This window comes from Stenella coeruleoalba (assembly GCF_951394435.1).
Source record: "Stenella coeruleoalba genome assembly, chromosome: 19".
Lineage (NCBI taxonomy): Eukaryota > Metazoa > Chordata > Mammalia > Artiodactyla > Delphinidae > Stenella > Stenella coeruleoalba.
Genome location: NC_137165.1, coordinates 57,469,879 through 57,483,558, shown reverse-complemented (window position 1 = coordinate 57,483,558; position 13,680 = coordinate 57,469,879). Strand labels below are relative to the sequence as shown.

At 38.7% G+C, this 13,680-nt stretch overlaps 1 protein-coding gene across 9 annotated transcripts in view; it reads right to left on the bottom strand.

The window, feature by feature from the left end:
• LOC307177345 (uncharacterized protein) overlaps window positions 1–13,680 on the bottom strand; it is a 1,102,996-nt gene that overhangs the window by 275,698 nt on the left and 813,618 nt on the right. Inside the window, exon 8 of one of the 9 annotated variants that reach the window (XR_013825031.1) lies at window positions 12,415–12,440. The exons of the other annotated variants lie outside the window; for them this stretch is intronic. The gene's annotated coding sequence lies outside the window, so the exon portion shown is untranslated. Of the gene's footprint in view, window positions 1–12,414; window positions 12,441–13,680 lie in introns of those variants that run through there. 9 annotated transcript variants of the gene reach the window in all.

Here is a 13,680-nt window from a genome sequence, read left to right as displayed (position 1 = left end):
TGAAATAAAGACCATTCAGATTGGAAAGGAAGAAGCAAAACTACCTCTATTTGCAGATGACATGAGCTTGGGTGTAGAAAATCCTAAGGAATCCATGAAAATACTATTGAAACTAATAAAGGAGCTCAGCAATTTGCAAGACATAAGATCAATATACAAAAATCTATTTTATTTTTATACACTAGCAATAAAAGTCTGAAATTAAATGAAGAAAATTCCATTTACAAAAGCACCCGAAAGAATAAAATACATAGGGATAAATTTAACAAAAGTACAAACTTATTCTGTGAAAACTAAAAAAATATTGCTGAAAGAAATTAAAGAAAATCTAAATAAATGGGGGAAACATCCCAAATTCATGAATCAAAAACCTTATTATTTTTATTTTGTTAAAATGACAATATGCTCCAAAGTGGTCTATAGATTCAATACAATTCTTATCAAAATCCCAAAAAGTTTTTTTTTTTTTTGCAGAAAATGATAAGCTGATCCTAAAATTCATATGGAAATTCAATGACCCAGGATAGCCAAAAATAACTAGGAGAAGAACAAAGTTGGAGGACTCATAGTTCCCAATGTCTAAACAATACAGAGCTAGAGTAATGAAAACTGTGTGGTGTCTATACCAGGATAGACACAGATCAATGGAAGAGAATCGAGGGTCCAGTGATACACTCTCACATTTATGGTCACTTGATTGCCAAGACAATTCAATACAGAAAGAATAGTCTTCTCAGCAAATAGTGCTGGGACAATCGGGTAGTCACGTGCAAAAAACTAAAACTGAACACTTTCCTCACACCATACACAAAAACTAACTCTACGTGTAAGAGCTTAAATGTAAGAGCTAAGACCATAAAACTCCTAGAAGAAAGTACAGGAGTAAATCTTCATGATTCGGGTTTAATAAAGCTTTCTTAGATATGACAGCAAAACCACTGTATTGAAAGGAAAAAAAGGATAAACTGCACTTCGTCAAAAGTGAATGTATGGGGGAGACCTTCAAGATGGCGGAGGAGTAAGACCTGGAGATCACCTTCCTCCCCACAAATACATCAGAAATACATCTACATGTGGAACAGCTCCTACAGAACACCTACTGAACGCTGGCAGAAGACCTCAGACCTCCCAAAAGGCAAGAAACTCCCCACGTACCTGGGTAGGGCAAAAGAAAAAGGAAAAAACAGAGACAAAAGAATAGGGACGGGACCTGCACCAGTGGGAGGGAGCCGTGAAGGAGAAAAACTTTCCACTCACTAAGGAGCCCCTTCACTGGCAGAGATGGGGTTGGCCGGGCAGGAAGCTTTGGAGCCGCGGAGGAGAGCGCAGCAATAGGGATGTGGAGGACAAAGCGGAGAGATTCCCACACAGAGGATCGGTGCCGACTGGCACTCACAAGCCCGAGCGGCTTGTCTGCTCCCCAGCCGGGGTGGGCGGGGCTGGGAGCTGAGGCTCGGGCTTCGGTCAGAGCGCAGGGAGAGGACTGGGGTTGGCAGTGTGAACACAGCCTGCAGGGGGTTAGTGCACCACGGCTGGCCGGGAGGGAGTCCGGGGAAAAGTCTGGAGCTGCCGAAGAGGCAAGAGGCCATTGTTTCCGGTGTGCGAGGAGAGGGGAGTCAGAGCACCGCCTCAACGAGCTCCAGAGACGGGCGCGAGCCGCGGCTATCAGCGCGGACCCCAGAGACGAGCATGGGACACTAAGGCTGCTGCTGCAGCCACCAAGAAGCCTGTGTGCGAGCACAGGTCACTCTCCACACACCCCCTTCCGGGGAGCCTGTGCAGCCCGCCAACGCTAGGGTCCCGTGATCCAGGGACAACTTCCCCGGGAGAACGCAACTAGCAAGACAGGAACACAACCCCACCCATTAGCAGAAACGCCGCCTAAAATCATAATAAGGTCACAGACACCCCAAAACACACCACCGGACGCAGTCCTGCCCACCAGAAAGACAAGATCCAGCCTCAACCACCAGAACACAGGCACTAGGTCCCCTCCACCAGGAAGCCTACACAACCCAATGAACCAACCTTACCCACTGGGGACAGACACCAAAAACAACAGGAACTACAAACCTGCAGCCTACGAAAAAGAGACCCCAAACACAGTAAGTTAAGAAAAATGAGAAGACAGAGAAACATGCAGCAGATGAAGGAGCAAGATAAAACCCACCAGACCAAACAAATGAAGAGGAAATAGGCAGTCTACCTGAAAAAGAATTCAGAGTACTGATAGTAAAGATGATCCAAAATCTTGGAAATAGAATGGAGAAAATGCAAGAAACATTTAACAATGACCTAGAAGAACTAAAGAGCAAACAAACAGTGATGAACAACACAATAAATGAAATTAAAAATTCCCTAGAAGGGATCAATAGCAGAATAACTGAGGCAGAAGAACGGATAAGTGACCTGGAAGATAAAATAGTGGAAATAACTACTGCAGAGCAGAATAAAGAAAAAACAATGAAAAGAATTGAGGACAGTCTCAGAGACCGCTCGGACAACATTAAATGCACCAACATTCAAATTATAGGGGTCCCAGAAGATGAAGAGAAAAAGAAAGGGACTGAGAAAATATTTGAAGAGATTATACTTGAAAACTTCCCTAATATGGGAAAGGAAATAGTTAATCAAGTCCAGGAAGCACAGAGAGTCCCATACAGGATAAATCCAAAGAGAAACATGCCAAGACACATATTAATCAAACTATCAAGAATTAAATACAAAGAACAAATATTAAAAGCAGCAAGGGAAAAATAACACATAAGGGAATCCCCACAAGGTTAACAGCTGATCTTTCATCAGAAACTCTGCAAGCCAGAAGGGAGTGGCAGGACATATTTAAAGTAACTAAGGAGAAAAACCTACAAACAAGATTACTCTACCCAGCAAGGACCTCATTCAGATTTGACAGAGAAATTAAAAGCTTTACAGACAAGCAAAAGCTAAGAGAATTCAGGACCACCAAACCAGCTTTACAACAAATGCTAAAGGAACTTCTCTAGGCAGGAAACACAACAGAAGGAAAAGACCTACAATAATAAACCCAAAACAATTAAGAAAATGGTCATAGGAACATACATATCGACAATTACCTTAAATGTAAATGGATTAAATGCTCCCACCAAAAGACACAGACTGGCTGAATGGATACAAAAACAAGACCCATATATATGCTGTCTACAAGAGACTCACTTCAGACCTAGGAACAGATACAGACTGAAAGTGAGGGGATGGAAAAAGATATTCCATGCAAATGGAAATCAAAATAAAGCTGGAGTAGCAATTCTCATATCAGACAAAACAGACTTTAAAACAAAGACTATTACAAGAGACAAAGAAGGACACTACATAATGATCAAGGGATCAATCCAAGAAGAAGATATAACAATTGTAAATATTTATGCACCCAACATAGGAGCACCTCAATACACAAGGCAAATACTAACAGCCATAAAAGGGGAAATTAACAGTAACACAGTCATAGTAGGGGACTTTAACACCCCACTTTCGCCAATGGACAGACCATCCAAAATGAAAATAAATAAGGAAACACAAGCTTCAGATGATACATTAAACAAGATGGACTTAATTGATATTTATAGGACATTCCATCCAAAAGGAACAGAATACACTTTCTTCTCAAGTGCTCATGGAACATTCTCCAGATTAGATCATATCTTGGGTCACAAATCAAGCCTTGGTAAATTTAAGAAAACTGAAATCGTATCAAGTATCTTTTCTGACCATAATGTTATGAGATAGATATCTATTAAAGGAAAAAATCTGTAAAAAATACAAACACATGGAGGCTAAACAATACACTACTTAATAACCAAGAGATCACTGAAGAAATCGAAATTAAAAAATACCTAGAAACAATGGCAATGAAAACATGATGAGCCAGAAACTATGGGATGCAGCATAAGCAGTTCTAAGAGGGAAGTTTATAGCTATACAAGCCTACCTTAAGAAACAAGAAACATCTCAAATAAACAACCTAACCTTACACCTAAAGCAATTAGAGAAAGAAGAACAAAAAAACCCCCAAAGTTAGCAGAAGGAAAGAAATCATAAAGATCAGATCAGAAATATATGAAAAAGAAATGAAGGAAACAATAGCAAAGATCAATAAAACTAAAAGATGGTTCTTTGAGAAGATAAAAAAATTGACAAACCATTAGCCAGACTTATCAAGAAAAAAAGGGAGAAGACTCAAACCAATAGATGTAGAAATGAAAAAGGATAAGTAACAACTGACACTGCAGAAATACAAAGGATTATGAGAGATTACTACAAGCAACTATATGCCAATAAAATGGACCACCTGGAAGAAATGGACAAGTTCTTAGAAAAGCTCAACCTTCCAAGACTGAACCAGGGAGAAATAGAAAATATAAGCAGACCAATCACAAGCACTGAAATTGAAACTGTGATTAAAAATCTTCCAACAAACAAAAGTCCAGGACCAGATGGCTTCTCAGGAGAATTCTATCAAACATTTAGAGAAGAGCTAACACCTATCCTTCTCAACCTCTTCCAAAATATAGCAGAGGGAGGAACACTCTCAAACTCATTCTTCGAGGCCACCATCACCCTGATACCAAAACCAGACAAAGATGTTGCAAAGAAAGAAAACTACAGGCCAATATCACTGATGAACATAGATGCAAAAATCCTGAACAAAATACTAACAAACAGAATCCAACAGCACTTTCAAAGGATCATACACCATGATCAAGTGGGATTTATCCCAAGAATGCAAGGATTCTTCAATATATGCAAATCAATCAATGTGAAACACCATATTAAGAAATTGAAGGAGAAAAACCATATGATCATCTCAATAGATGCAGAAAAAGCTTTTGATAAAATTCAACATGTATTTATGATAAAAACCCTCCAGAAAGTAGGCATAGAGGGAACTTACCTCAACATAATAAAGGCCATATATGACAAACCCACAGCCAACATCGTCCTCAATGGTGAAAAACTAAAACCACTTTCTATAAGATCAGGAACAAGACAAGGTTGCCCACTCTCACCAGTATTATTCAACATTGTTTTGGAAGTTTTAGCCACAGCAAGCAGAGAAGAAAAAGAAATAAAAGGAACACAAACTGGAAGAGAAGAAGCAAAGCTGTCACTGTTTGCAGATGACATGATACTATACATAGAGAATCCTAAAGATGCTATCAGAAAACTACTAGAGCTAATCAATGAATTTGATAAAGTAGCAGAATACAAAATTAATGCACAGAAATCTCTTGCATTCCTATACACTAATGATGAAAAAGCTGAAAGAGAAATTAAGGAAACACTCCCATTTACCACTGCAACAAAAAGAATAAAATACCTAGGAATAAACCTACCTAAGGAGACAAAAAACCTGTATGCAGCAAACTATGACACTGAGGAAAGAAATTAAAGATGATACAAACGGAGAGATATATCATGTTCTTGGATTGGAAGAATCAACATTTTGAAAATGACTATACTACCCAAAGCAATCTATAGATTCAGTGCAATCCCTATCAAACTACCAATGGCATTTTTCACAGAACTAGAAAAAAAATTCACAATTTGTATGGAAACACAAAAGACCCCGAATAGACAAAGCAATCTTGAGAAAGAAAACTGGGGCTGGAGGAATCAGGCTCCCAGACTTCAGACTATACTACAAAGCTACAGTAATCAAGACAGTATGGTACTGGCACAAAAACAGAAATATAGATCAATGGAACAGGATAGAAAGCCCAGAGATAAACCCACGCACATATGGTCACCTTATCTTTGATAAAGGAGACAAGAATATACAATGGGGAAAAGACAGCCTCTTCAACAAGTGGTGCTGGGAAAACTGGACAGCTATATGCAAAAGAATGAAACTAGAACACTCCCTAACATCATACATAAAAATAAACTCAAAATAGATTAAAGACCTAAATGTAAGGCCAGACACTATAAAACTCTTAGAGAAAAACATAGGCAGACCACTCTATGACATAAATCAAAGCAAGATCCTTTTTGACTCACCTCCTAGAGAAATGGAAATAAAAACAAAAATAAACAAATGGGACCTAATGAAACTTAAAAGCTTTTGCACAACAAAGGAAAACATAAAAAAGACAGAAACACAACCCTCAGAATGGGAGAAAATATTTGCAAATGAAGCAACTGACAAAAGATTAATCTCCAAAATTTACAAGCATCTCATGCAGCTCAATATCAAAAAACAAACATCCCAATCCAAAAATGGGCAGAAGACCTAAATAGACATTTCTCCAAAGAAGATATACAGATTGCCAACAAACACATGAAAGGATGCTCAACATCACTAATCATTAGAGAAAGGCAAATCAAAACTACAATGAGGTATCACCTCACACCAGTCAGAAAGGCCATCACCAAAAAATCTACAAACAATAAATGATGGAGAGGGTGTGGAGAAAAGGGAACCCTCTTGCACTGTTGGTGGGAATGTAAATCGATACAGCCACTATGGAGAACAGTATGGAGGTTCCTTAAAAAACTTAAAGTAGAACTACCGTACGACCCAGCAATCCCACTACTAGGCACACACCCTGAGCAAACCGTAATTCAAAAAGAGTCATGTACCCCAATGTTCATTGCAGCTCTATTTACAATAGCCAGGACATGGAAGCAACCTAAGTGTCTGTTAACAGATGACTGGATAAAGAAGATGTGGTACATATATACAATGGAATATTACTCAGCCATAAAAAGAAACGAAATTGAGTTATTTGTAGTGAGGTCGGTGGACCTAGAGTCTGTCATACAGAGTGAAGTACGTCAGAAAGAGAAAAAGAAATACCGTATGCTAACACATATATATGGAATCTAAAAAAAAAAAAAGTGGTCTGAAGAACCTAGGGGCAGGACAGGAATAAAAACGCAGATGTAGAGAATGGACTTGAGGACACGGGGAGAGGGAAGCGTAAGCTGGGATGAAGTGAGAGAGTGGCATGTATTTATATATTCTTCCAAATGTAAAATAGATAGCTAGTGGGAAGCAGCCGCATAGCACAGGGAGATCAGCTCGATGCTTTGTTACCACCTAGAGAGATGGGATAGGGAAGGTGGGAGGGAGACCCAAGAGGGAGGAGATATGGGGATATATGTATATTTATAGCTGATTCACTTTGTTATACAGCAGAAACTAACACACCATTGTAAAGCAATTATACTCCAATAAAGATGCTAAAAAAAAAAGTGAACATATGTTCCAAAGGATACCATCAAGAAATTAAAAGACAATTCACAGAATGGGAGATAATATTTGCAAACCATGTCTCTGATAAGGTAATTATATCTAGAATATATAAAGAATTCTTACAACCCAATAATAAAAAATTACACGATTTTAAAATGGGCAAAGTATCTGAATAGACATCTCTCCCGAAAAATATACAAAAGTCCAAAAAGCATATGAAAAGATACTCAGTATCATTATAGGTAAAGGATCTTGATAGACATTTATCCAAAGAAGATGTGCAAATGGCCAATAATCACATGAAAAGATTCTCAGTGTCATTAACCATTAGTGAAATGCAAATCAAAACCACAATTATGCATCACAATTTGATAAGATTTTACACACATAAGGGTGGCTGTAAAGAAAACAACAGAAAAATAACAAGTGTTTGGGATGGTGTAAAGAAATCAGAATGCTTATATACTTCTAGAAAGAACGTAAAATGGTAAAGCCACTTTGTGAAATGTTTGACAGATCCTCTAAAGTTTAAACATAGAGTTACCATATGACCCAGCAATTCCATTACTAGGTATGTACCCAAGAGAAAGGAAACCTTATGCCCACATAAAAACTTGTACATGAATTTTTATAGCAGCTGTATTTATAATAGCCAGAAAGTGGAAATAACTCAAATATCCATCAACTGATGAGTGGATAAATACAAGGTAGCACACTGATGCCATGGAATATTACTCGGCACTATAAATGAATGAAAAGTCGATACATGCTATAACATAGGTAAACCTGGAAAACTCTTATGCTAAGTCACAAAGACCACAGATTGTATGATTCCATTTATTTTTAAAGCAAAAGCAAAGATAAACTTCAGTTTGACCTATGCTGGAGTTATCACACATTCTGACATTTAAATGTATAGTGTTTCACTGTATGCACCTAGGAGTAACAGAATGAAAGACATACTAAATTCTATTGCCACTATTTCAGTGGCTAAAGTGTTGTTTTATGGTAAAAGTATTCACTTATGTGAGAGACAAAGCTAGGGCTAATCTATTTTCCTAGGTGGTACAATTAAAGTCTGCATCCTGTATTTTGTAGAATGCTTAACCATTCTTTAAAAATTCTCTGAGCATCTGGCGTGAAACAGAAATATATCTCTTTCTTGAAACCCACAAAAATCTTATTGCTTCTGGGAAGGGTTCATAGCAGCTTCCAGGGTGAGTGATGAAAGTGCTCTTTACCTTGGGTTGTAAATTCCTCCCAGACTTTATTCCTATATGACTAGACAAACCAGCCATAACATATTTCACTGAACATATTATTTCCTCCACCAATATTTGGAAACTACTATGAGTCACTGTCTGAACTTGGTACTACAGATAGAACATTTGATAGATACAGAGCTAAAAGAATGAACAGGGAGGTAGGGCAGCTAGATAAGTAGATTGAAGTTTATTCCGGAACGCGTATGTGCTGTAAGAGGTGAGATGTAAGAAGTTCTGGGACCTCAAAGAAAGGAAGCTAACTCAATCCGGGTGCTCAGGGAACGCTTCTCACAGATTTTAAATCTTTACCTTAACGAACAATTAGACTCTAAGCAGGATGAAGAGGGGAGTATAATAAAGAAAGGGCATTCTGGACAGAGTAAATTACAAGGTACAAAGACAGGATGATGGGAGAACATGCATGTGTGGCTACCTGCAGACACATGAGAATATTGGGGCACACAGTGGGCAGGGCTGTTGTGAGCTGAAGCAAAAGAGTGGCAACTCTGATGGACTTTTTCCGAGGTGTTCTGAGTTTATGCCAAGGGCACATGTTAATTTTGGAAAGACCACCTTGGCTACAGCAGTGGAAGGTAGAGTATAGGAACATAAAGGTGAAGCCAGGAAGAAAAGTGAAGTCTATTGGTTTATTCAAGAGAAGCTTGAGCCTGAACTAAAGCAGAAATACAAGAGACATTGAGCAATGAACGGATTTTAAAGCATTTAATACACATAACCAACCAAAGGGTAATTTGGATAAGGGGACGAGTGGAATGGAAGATTTAGGGGGACCCCTGGGTTTCTATTTTGTGCAGCTGAAAACAGGATGGTATAGTTTATTGAGAATGTGGGATCGGAGAAGCAGTGTCTGTTTGCTACGTGAAACATGCGGAGATGTGCTTTGAAGGTTTTAGTTTGTGGCGTCCATCAAACGTGAAGAAGGCTGTTGGGCACAGAACTCTGTAGTGCAGGATACTCTGCTGCTCTCAGCAGGACATCGGAGAGTAGTTACCTTTCAGCAGATGAGTGGGGAAGAGCTGTGCATGGAAAAGACTAAGAATAACCAGACAGGTTTGAAATAAGCATCAGTGAGTGCCAGAGAATTCAAGGGGTGATGGCTTTTTAAGAATGGAGGGGTCAAAAGTATCAAATCATGGAGGAAGGTCACCTTAAAATAGAACTGAAAAATGCCCATTAGATTTTTTGGCAAAAAGCACACTCTAGAATTTGGTGAGAGCCATTTCGTGGCGGTTCCAGGATCAGGCTGGATGGCTGGGTGTGGAGTGAGACTGGCAGGCAAATCAATGCACAGAGTGAATAACCATCATTCAAAGGGTTTTGCGAGACAGAAAGATGCTGACAGGTGGGAGCAGTTGCAGACACGATTTCCTTCATTTTTAAAAAGAATTTTAGGGACTTCCCTGGCGTCCAGTTGTTAGGACTTAGTGCTCTCACTGCTGAGGGCCGGGGTTTGATCCCTGGTCTGGGAGCTAAGATCCCAGACAAGCCATGGGGCACGGCCAAAGAAAAAAAGTAAAAAAATCCCCAATTTTCATGGGATATGTGTTTTTGTTTAGATGAAGGAAATGGTCTGAGAAGGAAGTGGGCACTGTTGTTTCAAGACTGAGAAGACATAGCAGAGAGAGGTGTGAGGAGAGAAATGTCCCAGAGCACAGCAAGAAGAATTAAACTGGGGCAGAAGAGGAACTCTTAGAAAAGGAGGATAGAGGGAAAGACAGATAACTAAGACCGTTCCTTATTTCCTTTGGAAATCCCAAACAGTCAAGAAACAATCTCACCGACCGATAATTGATGATGCGATGTCGAAGTGTCTCCTTCTGGCAGGAAGAGCGTATGATTTATAGGATGGAGAATCTGCATCCCTCTCTGCTTGGGGACCATTAGTTGGGGAAAAAAAATAGGCTTGGTGAGTCCAAGAGGTAGAGGGGGCAAATGAACTCGCCCTGGGTCCAATCTCACTATATTTTGATTCTCTATGGAAAAGAACAGATGTTCCCTTTTTCGTTGAGAAAGCACCATGCTTCCTCCTCAAGTACATTTTAAACAGGAGGTTTCAAGAGAGGCCACCCACAGCTCTGATGTTCCCACTGAGAGGAAAAATAAATGCCAAGCCCATGTGCGCTAAGCAAGGAGGAAGAGCTGAAAAAAAAAAAAAATCCAACTCTATAGCCAGTCCTGCTTGGCTGGGCTAGTGGCAAAGATTAAGGTTACCAAGTTTTATTATTATTTTTACCCAATAATAGTTCATTGCCATTGACAGTAGGCACCCTAACAACCTAACAACTAGTTAGTAATAGTCCAGCTTACTAAGCCCAGAAAGTCTAGAAAGTTCTTAGAAAAGTATAACATGAATGATATTGAATGTGTGATATATAATATGAATAGTATGAATGATATTATAACATTCATATAATATCAGATTAATAGGATGATGGGGATGGTATAGAAATAATCAAAAATTATGAGCATTAACAGAGGTGACCAGAGGTTTTCCTCATAAGGAAATAGGTGGCTCTGAGGGTCTCTGGAGTGAGAAAAAACATTTAGGTTATAGTACCGGCTACTGACGTTGCCAAATAGAGCCTAGTGTGACTTTTGGAAAATTATTTAACATTTCTATGTATCAGTTTTCTTGACCCTAAAATGCTGGCTCTAAACGCACCTTCTTTATAGGGTTAAATACATATGCATATTGAATATACTTATATGTAATATTATTTTTATTATTATACGTTTTTATACTATGTTTATCGTTATATGTTCTAATCCATCAAGATCCTCCCGGGAAGAAAACTTCACAGATGGTTCGCTCACAGAGACACTTGAAAGAAAAAACTACTTACAGAGATAAAGGGGGGACAAGGACACATAAAGGGACAGTAAAGTGTGAAGATAACTGCAGATAACTGTAACTGCAGATAGAGCAGATAACTATTCAAACAGTATTTAGTGTGTAACTTTTATACTTATCACTAGACACATTTCCACTGACATTTAAAAATATGCTTGAACTTATATTTAAAGATGTCTGCAATTTAAATAATAGAGACAAAACTATAACCAGAGGTCAATTAATACAATTTCTTCCTTTTAGCGATAGAGGAAACGGGACACAAGGAAGCCAAGTACCCAGTGTCATATAACTATCTGGAGGGCTATCTTGAAGCCAGGTTTCATAATTCTTACGTCCATGGTGAAATACAGAAGGAATAATTTTCCTTTGATACATCTCCAACTCTCTTATACATTATTTCTCAGTGTTTTCTTGTTGGAAAGCCCTGGCTTATCCCTTTAGTTCCTGGAAGTTCTGGTACATCTGCATGGTCGATTAATTCCATCCCTGGATCTTCTGGATTCTTTTCCTCTGCCTCGTCAAGGCTGTACTCGCTCCCACTGGCATGGAGAAAGCAGAGTGCCTGAAGCACGGAAGCCATTGAATAGTGGTCCTGTCTCTTCAGGTGGCAGCTTTGCTGAAACTGGCTCTTCCTCAGGGTGTGTTTCTTGGATGTGAATGGCCAACAGAGTGTATGCGTACTTGCAGGGTAATTTACGCAGGAAAAAAAAGTCGATGTGACACTAAAGTTAAAACGCTTGTTAGGCAGAGATGGAAAATGAGACACCAAAAGGAGTCTTAGTGTATTAGATCACCCTTTGGGGGGCGGGGGTTCTGGAGAGTAGAGAGAAGAGTTTGGGATATGAGTTCAATCTTGAGATTCTGATAAATGACGTGTCAGGCGTTCCAAGGGAGAATGGATGACAGACAAAGCCCAAACTCTTACATCCTGCTGCATATTAACAACGTTAACGCACAGCTGATATTAACAACGTTCCTTGTTTTCACATCATCCTTGTCTTGTATTTGAGTAGCGGTCAAGTCTTTCATACCAAAGTTTAATGCAGATGCAGGCAGATTGCTGTCACTTGAAAAATAATTGAATAAATAGTCACAAGTAACCTTCAGCTGGTCATGAAGTTATAACCCACTCTGAGCACTATATATTTTGAAAGATAAACTTAATTCATGGGTAGACAGAATGACCTACTTAAAAATTCACAGTAGTATACTTTTAATGTAACCCAGTCTCTTTTAAGGTTAAATGTGTTTCAATTTATAAAACTATGATTAACCCACAATCTTTACGTTTATAAATTCAAAAATCCCTATATTGTCTCCGTCTGTCTCTCCCAGACCAATTCCCCCCATTCCAAAACTTAAAAAATAAATGAATAACTCAAGCCTGTAATGTTTTTTTTAATGGTTTAGTTTCTTTGAGTATGATATTTAAATAAAATGTATTATGAAACATTTAATATGTATGTCCGTGTATGCATATATATATATGATATACCTATTGTTATAATAAATTTAATGTACTATCAGAATTGGGATATGTTTACGAAAAAATCTTTAAAATAAAACAAATCCATCCAGAAGTAAAATTAGAACGGGAATTGGCTTTAGATACTGAACCTTGGTTTATTTATCTAAGACACAATTGATAAGTGCATGCAATTTTTATCATATATTTTCTAAAATTTTAAACATAAAAGTATGTTTCACATGTAGAACAATTCTTGCACGACATTTTCATGGATTCTTGGATAAAACTGAAATAGAAGATAGTAATGACAGGATGAGGTTAGCATTTTATTTATAAGAACTTCTTCTATAGCTTTAATTTAAAAATGTAACTTCTTTGAACTCTATAAGTACCCCCATCCTCTACCAAATGGACCAAAGGAGAAGGTGGCCTCTGTCTAAGAATTTAGTAATGCAGGACTGGATTTCATGTAGTTTAAAGACCTTGCCAGGTCACTGCTTATATTCACCATAGTCAAACATCTTGGAGAGGTTAAGATGGTCCATGTGAGGACCTGGAAATTGCTTCGCTGTTATTGTTGTTCTTACTTTGCCTCTAAAAGGACCAAAGGACAAGGAGAGGAATGGAGAAGGGAGGAGGGGAAAGGAGGGCTGAACGATAGGGCAGGGGGCTGAAGCCTCAGTTGTACTAACAGCCAATCCTCTTTGCTCAGCGATGTGTTCCCCCAATTCACCTCTGCTTCTTCCAGTTCACCTGTCTCATCATCTCTACCCTTATCTCGGCCAATGATTTCTCTCCCTACTTCACTGAAGAAACAGAAGCCACCAGGTGGGACCAG